The 14,865-nt window shown below is 38.0% G+C and overlaps 1 pseudogene; it reads right to left on the bottom strand.

Moving 5' to 3' along the window:
• Window positions 1-30: 30 nt before the first annotated feature.
• LOC109045641 overlaps window positions 31-14,865 on the bottom strand; it is a 22,934-nt pseudogene continuing 8,099 nt past the window's right edge.

The raw sequence follows: 14,865 nt of genomic DNA, 5'->3' as shown, positions 1-14,865 counted from the left end.
AGTAGATTAATTAAATAAATGCAAAAACCATTTTTTTTTTACTTTGGTACATAAAACTCAAATGGTGCAAGTCACATATTTACAATTTGGTGTAGATTTCAGCAAATAAAATTAATTAAATTTTACTGAGACAAGTAACAGAGTAACAGTAAATGTAACAGTATCTGTTCTTTTTGCTTCTGATGGATCAGGATGTAAAAACACTGACGTCTTCAGATTCCCAGAGTCTCTTTGGTCACCTGACATCCGAGCAGGACATTCCCCGCACACACACACTGAGACAGATCACCCACTGAAACACACACACACACACACACACACAGATCATCAGTGTGTGTCAAAGAACTGAAGATATTTGCTCAAACGTCTCTTGATGAACGCTGACTGAATGAATGTGGTCTGGAACGGAGATCTCACCTTTCTGAGAGCCGATCCATGACGCTGCCTTCATGGCCACAAACTGCCACTCCACCTGCTGCTCACTTTACAGCCGTATAACCAGATCAGAGCCAGGAGAGTGGCCCATACTGACCCATCCACCTGTGTACAAACCATCATCCACTGCATTAGTTACTGGACACTGCACACAATCATCACTGTTTATTATTTACTTCATCACATCTCTCACCTGTGCTGGTTTCTGATTGGTCAGCTCATCCTCCGTCTTCCCAAACACATCAGCCAGTGTGGCGTCCAGATCCCAGCAGCCGGACGCCTTCTGGAGAGAAACCAGCTGCAGTAACAGGTCCTTCTGGGGCTCTATATACACATAGTAGGTAGTGTAGTGTATATTTAGTACAAAATGAGCGAACAGAATATTATTTCATTTTAAACACAAACAATAAGATTGTGTCAACCTTATATTTGGCAGTTACTTTGTGTGTGGTCCTGGTATTTACTACATTATGGGGACCAGATGTCCCCACAGGAGAGGACACACCCAACTTTTTTTTTTCTTGTGGGTACTTTTTCTGGTACCCATGAGAAAACAGATTATAAATCATACTACATGATATTTTTGTTTTGTTTGGGTTTTTTTTTTTTTTTTTTTTTTTTTGTAAGTGAGGGTTATGTTTAAGGTTAGTGAATACAATATACAGTTTATACAGTAAAAAAAGTAAAAAAATAAAATAAAAAAAAGTGGTTTATATGGAAAGTCCTCATAAAACACTGCAACCCAACATAGATGGAAAAGATAAAAAAAGAAAGAAAATTCATGCCTCTGAACAAATACATTCTCAAAAACATTAATGAGTTCTCTAAAATGATTGTGTTTCTCTTACTTGTTTCAGAACAATGTTCATCAATAAAAGACTGAAAATGCTCAAATGGAAAAAAAAACACAAAGCAAATAAGAAACATTTGTTTATTAATCTCAGATTTAAATTAAAAATAAATCTAGACAAATAAAGTACATCAAAATGTCAGTTGGTATGTAAAGGGTTCATTCACCCGTTATTGCCAATGATCTGTCACAGCCATAAAGAGTCATCATCTCTGAGCGTCTAAACTTTTGAGAATCTGTCAAAAACATGTTGCACAAAAAGTGAAGTGAAATGCAAATAATAAATAAGCAAACAAGAAAAGCTCTTAAATGTGACTGCATTTTTATTTCTTGCAGATATAAGGAATTTCTTGCAGGTGCTAAAAGGAATCTCACCATCACTAAAGAAAAAACAACATGCATTGAAAATATAACACCTAAAAACATAAACACATATGTGAGTAGTCAGTATGATTTATCTTACCACGATTGCGAGACAGGGCTTGACCCAGTTTCCCTAAAAACAAAGTTCACATCTTGTTAACTGCTAAGTGACAATGAAGGAGCTATTTAGTGCTTTGGTGAGTACTGTGCTTTGGTAAGGCTTGTAAACCTATTTTGTGAAATCTAATGAAAACAATAAGTTCACATTCTTCACTCTTTCACAAAAGTAATATTACATTGAGGTGCACTTACCCATCAGTGATTTAGACTTAGCACGTTTAGATGCCAGTGGCTGAGCCGGACGAGCGGCTACATATAAGAGAAGGGAAAGATAAGATCAGATTAGGTTAAGAGGAAGAGAAGAGGCTTTAAAAGGAGATAAAGAATGAGAAAAGCTTTGGAATAGGGAAGGACTGAAATGGACATGTTTGGCTGAAAATGACTTTGCTGAAACCCTTTATTTGCTTTGAACTGTTTTGTTTGTCAATGAACCCATTAAAAGAGGTAGAGGAATTAGAATGCTGTGACGTTTTTTATACCAAACACCACAAATTCATTCTTACAGGCACAAAAAACCCACCCAGATTGAAGAAAACCACTTACTACATCCAACATAAGCATGTGGAACCCTTGCTGTCAGAGAAAATACAAAAAACACACATGCATACACATTCAGAGCATTAAAACAGCATTGACATGAGACTGAAAAGAAGAGTCTATATTATTTATCTTACCAGACATAGATAAACAGATAGATAGTTGAAATTATAATTTTAACTGAATTTCACATTTTCTGAAGTAAACTTGAGTGGCACTTGTCATCTGTTTGTTGACTCAGCCAAAAGTTGAGACATTTTTACTCAAATTTAAATTAAAAAATGTTTTTATTTTCATCATGAAAACTAGAAGCCACTCACATGACAACAATGTAGCATAATAGTTTGAAGCATGGAATAATGCCATTCACACAATTTTTTAAGAATAATAAGTAGTACACATATATTCATATATAATGATTCAGTATATAGTGAGCTAGTATATAAATGACATGTTTTCTTTCTTGTTTCAGAACAAAGATTAATAGTAATAGACAGAAACTTAAGACTGAACAACAATTCAAAAATTCAGAAAATTTGCTAAAATTGATGTTTTTTACTACATGTTGTCATATGAACTACTAGTCAGTAACTACATTGATTTAAGGAGCTCAGATCGGTGTAAGCTGTATGTGTGATTCACTAAAAAGAACCGCTTCATTAGAGTCACTTGTTCTGGAATCAGACTACACTGTTCACACGGTCTCTTTCATGCAGACTTGTGTCTTTGGCTATTGTGTGGCGTCTCACTGTTTTTCTCTTATCTTTTATGTCTTAATCCATGAGGGCTGCAGTTTTTAGATGCTGCGTCAAGATAAGTGTACTGTACTTCAACATTTGAATATGTCCTACTTTCTGTTTTACTCTGTTGCGGTTTGACTAGCTGGCTTTAAACACAAAACCAGTTACTGTGTGAATGTTTTCTTACTCATTCTGAACTCTCATTAGTTGTGTGGTTTGGTGAGGATGGTAAATCAATAATTAAATGTGCCATTTTTGCAATATGCCTCAAAAACAAAATTTCAACTGTTACATTGAGGTGCATTTACCTGGCAGTGGCGATGACCGGCTGGCCTACAGGCAATGAAACCAAAGTTCACAACAGATTCAGATCTGGAGAAATAGTCAAGAACAGAAATATCCAAAAGGACTAACAAGCAAGATTAGGTTTGGGATAGGGATTGATTGTTATGGAGACAAAAAGAAACCGCCACACACAAAAGATAGAAAAGAACCATTCATCACATCATAATGTAGTCAACACATCAAATATCATAATTTATGAAGTGACAAGAAAGGCATCAGACAGACAAATCACACATCTATACAGATACAAAAAGAGGAAAGAACAGTCTACATTATCACTTACTGAGCAATGGTCCTTTAAACACATCCCTTAAAAACAAATTAATTTAATCTTAATGATATGTACACACACAAAATGTAAACTGTTACATTAAATTTTTAAACCCTAATTTTAACTGCATTTGAATATTTTCTAAAGAAAATGTGGTGCTTGAAAAAACACTGCCACATACTGGCGCTGTAGGACTCTATACAGTACATATCTTAACTTGCTTTCAAAAGCACATATTAAATGTACTGCAGTAAACAGTCCAGGCACTTATTTAAACATCACATCACTAAACATGTGTCAGAACATTTGAACCCTTCATTTTGATGAACTGAACTCAGCAAATATCTAAAATCTATGTGACAGGAACATTGGTTGTGAAATTATTATAAAAATGGACACATATTCTCTCAATTTCACATACTGACACAATGAGAAACTAATGTGTGTCTGCACTTTTCCCTACAGCAGGGGCACTTTCACAAATTGTATTATAAATTATTTGTTTACAAAACTTAAATTATTAAGTGTGACTTAAATTCAAGTTCAATCAACTTTTGGCTGGTAATGTGTATCATTACATACAAATGACAGACTGTATTTGTCTTACCACCTATTGGCGTAGTAAGTGCGTGAAAGAAATCTGAAAAATCATAAAGAGGTAAACACATCAGTGTAAACATCAAATAGTCAAATGACAGTAAAAGTGACTTATACACACACAATCCTTGCACTAACCGCGTGTCTGCACTCTTCTCTGCTGCAGGGGTCCTTTCACAGTCTGTCTGCTGTCTTTATTAACAGCAATGAAGGCTGTATGAACACTGCTCACTCCTGCCTGAACACTGAGCTCCACCATCCTGCTCCTGATGCCCTCAACATCTGCAGCTCCTGACCTCTCCTCCTGCTCCAGAGAACGGATCAGGGTCCGAGCCGCCAGCCGGTGGATGGACAGCCTGCAGAAACATGGAGGAAATTTGTTGAATTAAAAAAGCAAACAGTTGACGTCACTCCAATTCAATGAGTTTGTGTTACCCAGTTTCCTCAGTTGGTTTGAGGCAGAAGTGGAGCTGGTTTGTTACTGGTTGATCTTTAAGACTGTATTTGACTGTCACTGCTCCCTCAGAGCCTCCTGAACTCTGTAAGAGAGAGAAAAGACAGATTTTTATAATCTAAACAAATGAGAGACACAAGTCTCTAATTCTCATTAAAGAAACACATGCTAAAATCATCTCACCTCTCCTTTCAGTTGGGCATAAATGAGTGTCCTTTGTCCCTGGAAGAGCACATTGATGGGTGGAGACAGTGTGTCAACAGTAATGCCATCTGGAAGTGTCCAATCCACAGAGATATTAACCACAGCGGGCTGCAGCGCAAACCTGAGTGACTGCATCACCTGATATAGTTTGAAGAGAAAGAGAAACCATTGAGAATTTGACTAGGAAACATTTGTGCCTGTGAGATCCAGTGAAGAGCTTTACTTTGGGCTGCATGCGGTCTGTGTCTGTGATGAACTGAGCGTGACCAGATCCCTCTCTGGCCATTCCTGTGATGAGAGCGGCACTCGCACCCTCACCAATCCCGAATGAGAAACACCTGAAGACACAATACACTCTGTTACTGTTAGTGATGAAGATATGAATGATGCACAGATCAAACCCAGCAGACCTTTACCTGTGAGAGTGAGCGTGACTTTTCACCAGGTCCAGCACCTCTTTAGTGTTAAACACCTCTCCATCAGTGAAGACGAACAGCTGAAGAGAGAAAACAGTCTTAAATCTTTGACTTCACATCATTACAGTGCATTGTTCAGGTGTATGCTGCGGTGTTGTACCTGTCTGGGGTGATCGGGGTGACAGCGCTGACTGTAGATGTGTTTTAGAGGCTGTAAAATCTCTGTGCCGCCCATGTCTGCTTGCATTTCCTTCACTCTCTTTAGAGCCTGATCCATTGTTTTCTGTTTATACACGACACTCTGACTGCAAAGACACACAGAAACACATCTCAACTCCACTGACACACATTTCAAAACTGTATATCTGTCAATGATATATACTAACGGAAAGAAGGACTCAAAATCAGAGCCAAATCCATAGATATTGAAGTAGCATCCTATGGGCAGACTCTTCAACAGTAACAGCAGAGTGTCCTATAGAGAGACATGGACAGACATTTAAACTCAACATAACTCTATGGAATTTTATAGGAAGAGTTTCTTGTATTGATGTATGGAAGTAATTTTTAAGTTTTTATAAATCTATTTAATTTCCAAAACAGAAACTCAAGACCCATAATAAATCCATATTCTGGCATAAAAAAAAATCCCGTATTAAATCTTAAATCTTACTTTTGCACTTTCAATGCGTTTCTGTGCTCTTCTCCCATGATGCATCATGCTGTCCATACTGCCTGATCTGTCAATTACAAAAACAAATTCGCCTCGTAATGCCAGTGATGATATCACTTCTTCTGGGAACTCTGGGTACAAACTTATCATGACCACTGGGTCCCTCATCAGAGAGCCTGAAATAAAGAAATAAAGAGTCAATGGCAGGTTGATCACTCAATCCCATAATGCCAGTGTGCTGCAGGTCGTACCTGGCGGGGCAGTGGTCACTCCTGCCTCCACTATAGCAGAGGGCTGATGGGTATCCTGATAGAACACAAACAGCTCAACGTCCTTATCAAACATGTGACCAGGACTCAGATTCACCTGCACACATCAACAACACATGCTTAAAACAGCTCTGCTCACACATCCAGATAAACACATGAAGACACACAGTACCGTAGCCTGAGTGTGATCAGAGTGGAGGAACACTAGAGGATCCAGAGAGCAGCTGGACTCTAGTTTGGAGATGGGCTTTGGAGAGCTCACATGGACACTGAGAGACAGTGTGTAGGGAACAGATCCACATCCTGATGAAATCTCTGAGACGATACCAGCACGTGAACCTGACACACACACACACACACACACACACACACACACACACACACACACACACACACACACACACACACACACACACACACACACACACACACACACACCACACACACATCAGCTTCTCTCCTCTAATAAAGTGTGTGTCAGCAGCTGCTGCAGTACCTGCTGGTGTGTATCGGGGGTTGAGTACAGCCGGCAGACAGAAGCGCAGCGAGTGATCGGCCTGCACAGAGAGCTCGGTGATGTAGATGATGGTGACGGCAGCGTTCTGACCCGCCGACAGACACCCGACACTCAGTCTGAACACATCAGGACTCTCTGCGCTCTCTTCCAACAGAAACGCCTGCTGACCCGAACTCACAGCATCATCATACTGATCCCTCGCCTGCAAGATACGGTTTTGTTAAATGGTGACGTGTAGTATGAATATACAAATCAATGTCCTGTGGGTTTGTATTTGGACTCACAGTTTCTCTATCCTGCACCTCTGCCACAATCTCCTGCTCTCCGATCTTGGCACTGAAGTGGCAGACAGCAGCATCAGCAGGCAGAGGGAAGACGAACAAGGCCTCCAGGGGGCGCTCTTCCTCATTCACATACTGCAGAGTGGAGGAGACTGTGGCTACATGATCCTGAACCAGAACCTGCACTGAGATGCTCTTCAGAGGCACTGAGTCACACAAAACAACACAACAACATCACAAATACAGCTCAAAAACAACACAACAACATCACAAATACAGCTGAAAAACAGCAGAACAACATCACAAATACAGCTGAAAAACAGCAGAACAACAACACAAATACAGCTGAAAAACAGCAGAACAACATCACAAATACAGCTGAAATACAGCAGAACAACATCACAAATACGGCAGAGCACTGGCTGATTTTTGTGAGCATTCTGTAGGTGTAGTTGATGAGTTTGAAATTAAAGATGAACTGCATTTTATAAAGTTGGATGTATTTAGGAACATTTCGGATACTGTTGTCCGTTTACGTAGAGAATCATTCTATGAAACGTCTTTATTAAAGTGCCAGGAATTGCATTAAAGGGGTGCTATTATGCTTTTTCAACTTTAGTTAGTCTGTAATGTTGCTGTCTGAGCATAAAACAGATCTCCAAAGTTACAAAGCTCAAAGTCCAATTCAAAAGAAGATTAAAAAGTAAAAAGGCATGACATTTCCCGCCCAGGCGCCGAGAGCCAAGTACAACTGGCTGCAGCCTGCAGATCGAGGCGGGGCTGCATCTGGGGCGGGGCTGCACGTGTCGCCCCGCCCCATACCTACTTTGATTGGTTCGATCGTCTTTCATAGACATGCATGATATGAAATGTGTGCGTAGTTGGTTAAATGTTGTGCAGTTTTACAAAGCCTTCATTATAATGCACAGGTGTTTATTGTAAACTTGACTCACTATGTTTGATTTATTGAATCACGAGATGTTAGCTGCTGCAAGTTTAATCTTATGGACCAGTCGAATTCACGAATGAATCACTGGAACATTCTAAAACACGCTTAACGTGAAAGTACGTGACTTAATGCATTAAAACTGTGTTTTAAAAAGACCAAACTCAGTAAACAAATGATTAATAAAGCACTCTATTCACAGACAAGCAGATATGAGCGCAGAATTCGAACGCAACACGTTTAATTACGTGTTAAGCATTTTCCTCCCATTACCTGCTTTATTAAAAATGTTTACTGAGTTTGGTATTTTTAAAACACGTTTTAATGCATTACGCCACGTTAAGCGTTTTCCTTTTAGGCTATGGTTTTCTATGGGAGGAAAATGCTTTACACGTAATTAAACGCATTGCATTCTTATTCTGGATTCATCTGCTTGTCTGTGAATAGAATACTTTATTAGTAATGTGTTTACTGAGTTTGGTCTTTAAAAGAAAAAAAAAACTTTTAATGCATTAAGCCACGTTAAGCATTCCAGCTGAAGGAAAAGAATCGGCTCAATAATGATACGAATTTAATATAAATAGATGATACTTTATAAAGTTTATCTCAATATTTGACCGCAGTGGCTGCGAGACAAGTGCACTAAAATAAGACCATGATGCGCATGAAATTGCGTTAGTTACTATAGCAACAGATTACTGGTATGACCTTTCAGAATCATCACTGGCCGGTAAAAATAAAAGTTTCTCGATTTCTTCACTTTAAAATAATGAGTAACAGCATATTTTCCTGAAATAAAAGGGAGGAAAAGTCTATGCTTTGCAATGTAGTAAAGAAAATTAAAGTTTCATAAAAATTGAAATGGCACACAGCAGACACACTAGCCTGTTGCAGATAATTATACGTAACAATAAAATTAAATAATTGTCTTGTCATGCTATATAAATTAAAACAATACTTGCTCATACTCCGATGATATGAAATGATCAAATTTACAAAAATTATTTAATTCATAATTATTTGTTATATTTGATCCTCCCAATGTGGATAATAAACCCAATTCATTTATTAAATGTAGTTGGTTGTTATTTTTTTAGCCTAAAGATCAGTTTAATTTAGCAAAACAATCATTTCAGGGACATGGCGAGTTACAGGTTAATGTTTTATTTTTTACTTCTGTGCATTATAATGAAGGCTTTGTAAAACTGCACAGCGTTTTTAGCTTTTTAAACAACATACTCCGTCCTACACCAACTACCCACACATTTCCTATCATGTATGTCTATGAAAGACGATCGTTATCGGAGTAGGGTGCTTCTCCCGAGAGGTGCCAATCACAACACACACGGGCCCAGCTAACCAATCACAGCGCATTTCGTATTTAAGAAGGCGGGCCTTCATTTGATACAGGAACTATTCCAGCCGTTCATGCCAGACTGGGGAAAGAGATATTATTATATATATAATAATAATAATGTAAAATATGAAAAAAATAGTTCGAACAACCTAGTATGAGAGCCTGTTATAGTACACCCCCAAAAACAAAATCGAGACCTTGTAAAAGAGCATAATAGCACCCCTTTAATAAGAACATATAGAAAAAAAAGGTTATTAAATTCTCACATTATTATAAAAACAAGAACGTGTGTGTATATAATTAATATTTCTGAGTTTAAGAAAACAAACGAGAAAAAGACGTGACATTCGGAAGAACTATATTTTCGGTTAAAATTACTTTGATTATAAAACTGAGACAAATCGCCCCAGCTCTCCTACATTAAAGTCTGAATTTAGGAAACAAGTAACAGCAACAGTAAACAGGTGAATTCATACCTGGCTCGTTTCTCTGACTCACAAGATCTCCATTCTGACGCTCCTTCTTTTTACTTCAAATCGAAAGTAAGCTCAAACACCGAACCTGCTGCCTTGATCTTTACAGGCAGATACAAATGTCGAGTAACTCTTTGTTTTTGAAAGTTTCTAATAATAACAAATGTTTAGGGAAAAGGTGAGATGATTTCCAGAAGTTGCTCAATGACCACTGCAATAAGTCAGAAGACCAATAGCAGACCATATAAAGTCGTGCCTAATGAATATTAATTGATTCGTGCGCCATACAAACATGTTGGATTCATGAATATTAATTAGGTTACATTCGGAACTTTTGTTCTCCGCAAAGTTTTGAGCTGTTACATGTGAATATAATTTCAGCATGGCACAGATGGTTCTTTATTTAAGGTTTTTTTTTTTCTCTGACCTTTTCAAAACAGCCATTCTTGTTTTCATTTCCTTAATTTAACAATCTAAACATTATTTCTGCTGTGTGAAAGTATCCTCATTGATTGAGGACCAACAGCTTTCATAAATCACTGATAGACAAAGAAAAAGATAAGTTTTGTTTACTTTACTTTTTTTTTAATCGTTGATTTAAATTATTTTCAATTTAAGAACAGCATCCCCTTTAAATTACTATAATGGAAACATTCTATAATTAGAAAACAGAGGCTATTGTTACTTTGATACACAAAACTCAAATGATAGTGCAGGTCACATATAATTACAATTTGGTGTTGATTTGAGCAAATAATACAGAATAAATGTTTATGAAACAAGTAACAAAGTAACAGTAAATGTAACAGTATCTGTTCTTTTGTCTTCTGATGGATCAGGATTAAGTAACTGTAGACCAATATCAAATCTTCCTTTTATAGGCAAGATTATTGAAAATGTTGCTTTCAGTCAGCTGAACAACTTCTTAAATTCTAATGGATACCTGGACAATTTTCAGTCTGGTTTCCGACCACATCACAGCACAGAGACAGCTCTCATAAAGATAATCAATGATATTTGCTTAAATTCAGATTCTGACAAATCAGGGCTGGTGCTACTCGATCCCAGTGCTGAGTCTGACACGGTCAATCTTAACATACTTAAAGAGAGACTGGAAAACAGTGTTGGGATTTCTGGGATGGTCCTCAAATGGTTCAGGTCATAATTAGAAGGGAGAGGTTATTATGTTAGAGATCATAAGTCTAAGTGGATGTCCATGACATGCGGAGTCCCTCAAGGCTCAATTTTTGCACCACTTTTGTTTAACCTGTATATGCTTCCACTTAGTCAAATAATGAGAAAGAACCAAATTGCCTATCACAGCTATGCAGATGATACCCAGTTTTACCTATCCTTATCACCTAATGACTACAGGCCCACTGACTCCCTCTGCCTGACTGAAGACATTTGGAAACAAAGATGAAGTTCTCAAGGTGAATGCATACCTTGACTCTATGGGCCAAACAACTTAAAAAAGTGACGTGAAATATAGCCAAGTATGGTGACCCATACTCAGAATTCGCGCTCTGCTTTTAACCCATCCAAAGTGCACACACACAGCAGTGAACACACACATACACACCGTGAACACACACCCGGAGCAGTAGGCAGCCATTTATGCTGCGGTGCCCGGGGAGCAGTTGGGGGTTCGGTGCCTTGCTCAAGGGCACTTCAGTCGTGGTATTGAAGGTGGAGAGAGCGCTGTACATTCATTCCCCCCACCTACAATTCCTGCCGGCCCGAGACACGAACTTGCAACCCTTGGATTGCAAGTCCAACACTCTAGGCCACCACTTCCCCTAAAAATAAAAAGCAGTCATGTCAAAGCAATAACTAAATCAGCATACTATCAATCAACTTTGCAATCAAGATGTTTTGTTTGCAGTCAAGACTTGGAGAAACTCGTTCATGCCTTGATCACCAGCAGGGTAATGGACTCCCGACCGGCCTTCCCATAAAGACCATTAGACTATGGAGACAGATTAGTCTCAAATATAATTCACGCAAAAAACACGATTCACACATGCGTAGACAATTTCACATGCATGAAACCTAATTCACGTACACACAAAAAAAATTCACGTGTGTGAAAACAAAAATATATTCACAAAAAGCAATTCACATGCGCAAAATAAAATTATATATTCATAAAATACATTTTCACAAATGCAAAACACAATTCGTAGATATACAACTGTGCACAAAAACCTTTGAATGTTTAAAATGTACGAGTGTCTGAATGTACAAATCGTCATTTACTACGAATCCACTCGGATTTGTGTGTGTGTGTGTTTTTTGAGACTTTCCTGGCAGAGCTCTCTTCCCACGTGGGTCTGTCGTACTCTTTAGCCAATCAGATGCGAGCTTACCATTCAACCAATCATATCATAAGCCACTGAGAGTGAACAGTTGCAGGGTGGTTATAAAAAATAACCACCCTGCAACGTTCTAGGAACATTATTTTATGTTTGCAAATTAATAACCATTAGGGAACATTCTCTATAAGTTTTTAGGTTATTTATTAATAACCACGGTGTAACGTTCTGGGAACATTATTTTTTGGTTGCAAAAATATACTCTAAAATAACAATTAGGGAACGTTCTCTTTATTTTATTTTTAGGTTATTTAATAATAACCACCATGTAACATTCTGGGAATGTTATTTTATGGTTGCCAAAAAAAATAACCATTAGGGAACATTCTCTATAATTTTATTTTTAGGTTATTTATAAACAACCACGGTGCAACTTTCGGGAAACATTATTTTATGTTTATGTTAATAACCATTAGGGAACGTTCTAGAAGTTATTTTTAGGTTCTTTTAAAAAATAACCCACCTGCAACGTTCTGGGAACATTATTTTATGGTTGCAAAAAAAAAAAAAAAAAAAGGGAACATTCTCTATAATTTATTTTTAGGTTATTTAGCCTATTAATAACCATGGTTCAATATTCTGGGAACATTATTTTTGGGTTGCAAAAATAACCTAAGATAACAATTAGGGAACGTTCTCTTTATGTTATTTTTAGGTTATTTAATAATAACCACCATGCAACATTCTGGGAACGGTATTTTATGGTTACAAAAAAATTATAACCTAAAAAGAACGTCCCCCTAACGTTAGTATTTAGTTCCCAAAAGAATAACCAAACGGGAACCAAAAACTAACGTTAGGGGAACGTTCTGTGTTTGTGGGCATATTTAAATCCAGACTCAACACACATCGGTTCAGCTGTGCATTTGAATGAGCACTGTTTTTTAATGTACCATCATCTTTTATTCTCAACTGTTTTAATTCAATTTTAAATAATTTTTTAATCATTTTAATTACGTGTTTTTGTTGTTGTGATTATTTTAATTCCTTTTATGTAAAGCACGTTGAATTAACATTACGAAATCCACCTACAGTAATACTGAGATAAAGCTATGAGGCGCCGCGTAGGATTTAAATCAAACTTCGCTTATGAATACATGCATAAAACACGTGCATATACACCTATACATTACTCACATATACATGCACACTACTGGATGTCCACAAATACATATATGAAATACACGTGCACACTAATATGAAATCGATACCAATACATATAATGTTAGCAATGAATGCATACACACTTGACGCGTGCATACACCTACACACACTCGCGCATACATATAAACTCGCTGTATACAAACACAACTGCACATACTCGCATATACATATAAACTTGATCCGTGCATATACACCTATTAAACACTCCCACATAAATGTAAACTCGATGCGCGCAGCATACACATCATAAAACACTCTCGCATACATAAAAAATAACATTTACTAACGTATACAGCTCAGATAAGAAAGACACATGCTTTATTTGTGTACATATATATATGCAAGTGATTTCATATGTGGATGTGCTCCGTGAACTTTTCAGTTTTTTTTAAACGGAAGGCATTTTCAGTGTAAAAGGAAAAGTCGTTTAAGCGTGAACGGAAGTAGTAACCTGTGTATATACCGCATTTGCAATGGACAGGGATCGTGCTACAACTGAAGCAATTAGGCATTTTGTGAAAATGTTCTTTCTGCGCCCACTATTATAATAACACGCAAAACGATGCCAACATTATCTGCCGGCAAAGTTCACGGACCATGATATCACACTCGCCAGCAGTAAGTTAACTGGCAGTCTCGATCTAGAAAAAGGTGAAAATTTCACAATTTCACTTTATGCAATCTTCATGAAATACCTTCCAAACGCTATGCAAATTACACATACACACTAGTGATGTGTCGTTCTTGAACGATTCGTTTATTTTGAACGAATCTTTAATGTGACTCGGGAAGAACGAGTCGTCTCGGGGAGTGATTCGTTCAGTCACAAGCATGCGCATATTCTATAGGTTCTGTAGTAGTTCGCCTGTTTCAGTCAATGCAGTAGAGCCGGAAAGAGAATTGATTAGTTCGGCCGCATGAGTCCTTTCGGGTTTGAGTCGTTCCTTTATCACGTGACACCCCCATACGCTAAACCAATGCAGTACGAGCCGGAAAGGCTTTTCGCGCAAGATGGCGGAGTAAGCGCGCGTAAGTTTCGGAGCTGTTCACCTTCAGACTTGCATACTAGTGATTCCTGGTCACGTAAAGTATATTTTTGGAGTATGCCGTAAATGCAGAGTTAAGTTGTACCTTTGTCCATCTTATATGGTATTGTAAATAGAATTTTCACTTTTTAACGCCGCACGTGGAGAAACTACCTCGGCTAACAGCATCACAAGCTAGCATCTCACACTACGCAGCCATGCAGGTAATCGACGGACAATCCGCTTGTGAACACCTACACGACTACTGTATGGCAGATGTACCTGTGATCTCCCTCCAGGACTCTGATTTTTCCCCCATCTCCCCATAACTCCTTCCACACCTCCGCTCCAAAACCTCCTGCACCAAAAAAAAATGAAGCCGCAGCGCTCCGTGATACGACAGTGAAGGTATTGTGGCAAAGAATCTCAGTCATCTTCAACACGAGAATTGAC

Source organism: Cyprinus carpio, chromosome A25 (genome assembly GCF_018340385.1).
Source record: "Cyprinus carpio isolate SPL01 chromosome A25, ASM1834038v1, whole genome shotgun sequence".
Classification (NCBI taxonomy): domain Eukaryota; kingdom Metazoa; phylum Chordata; class Actinopteri; order Cypriniformes; family Cyprinidae; genus Cyprinus; species Cyprinus carpio.
Note: the sequence above shows the minus strand (reverse complement) of the source record. Positions and strands in the feature narration are given on the sequence as shown.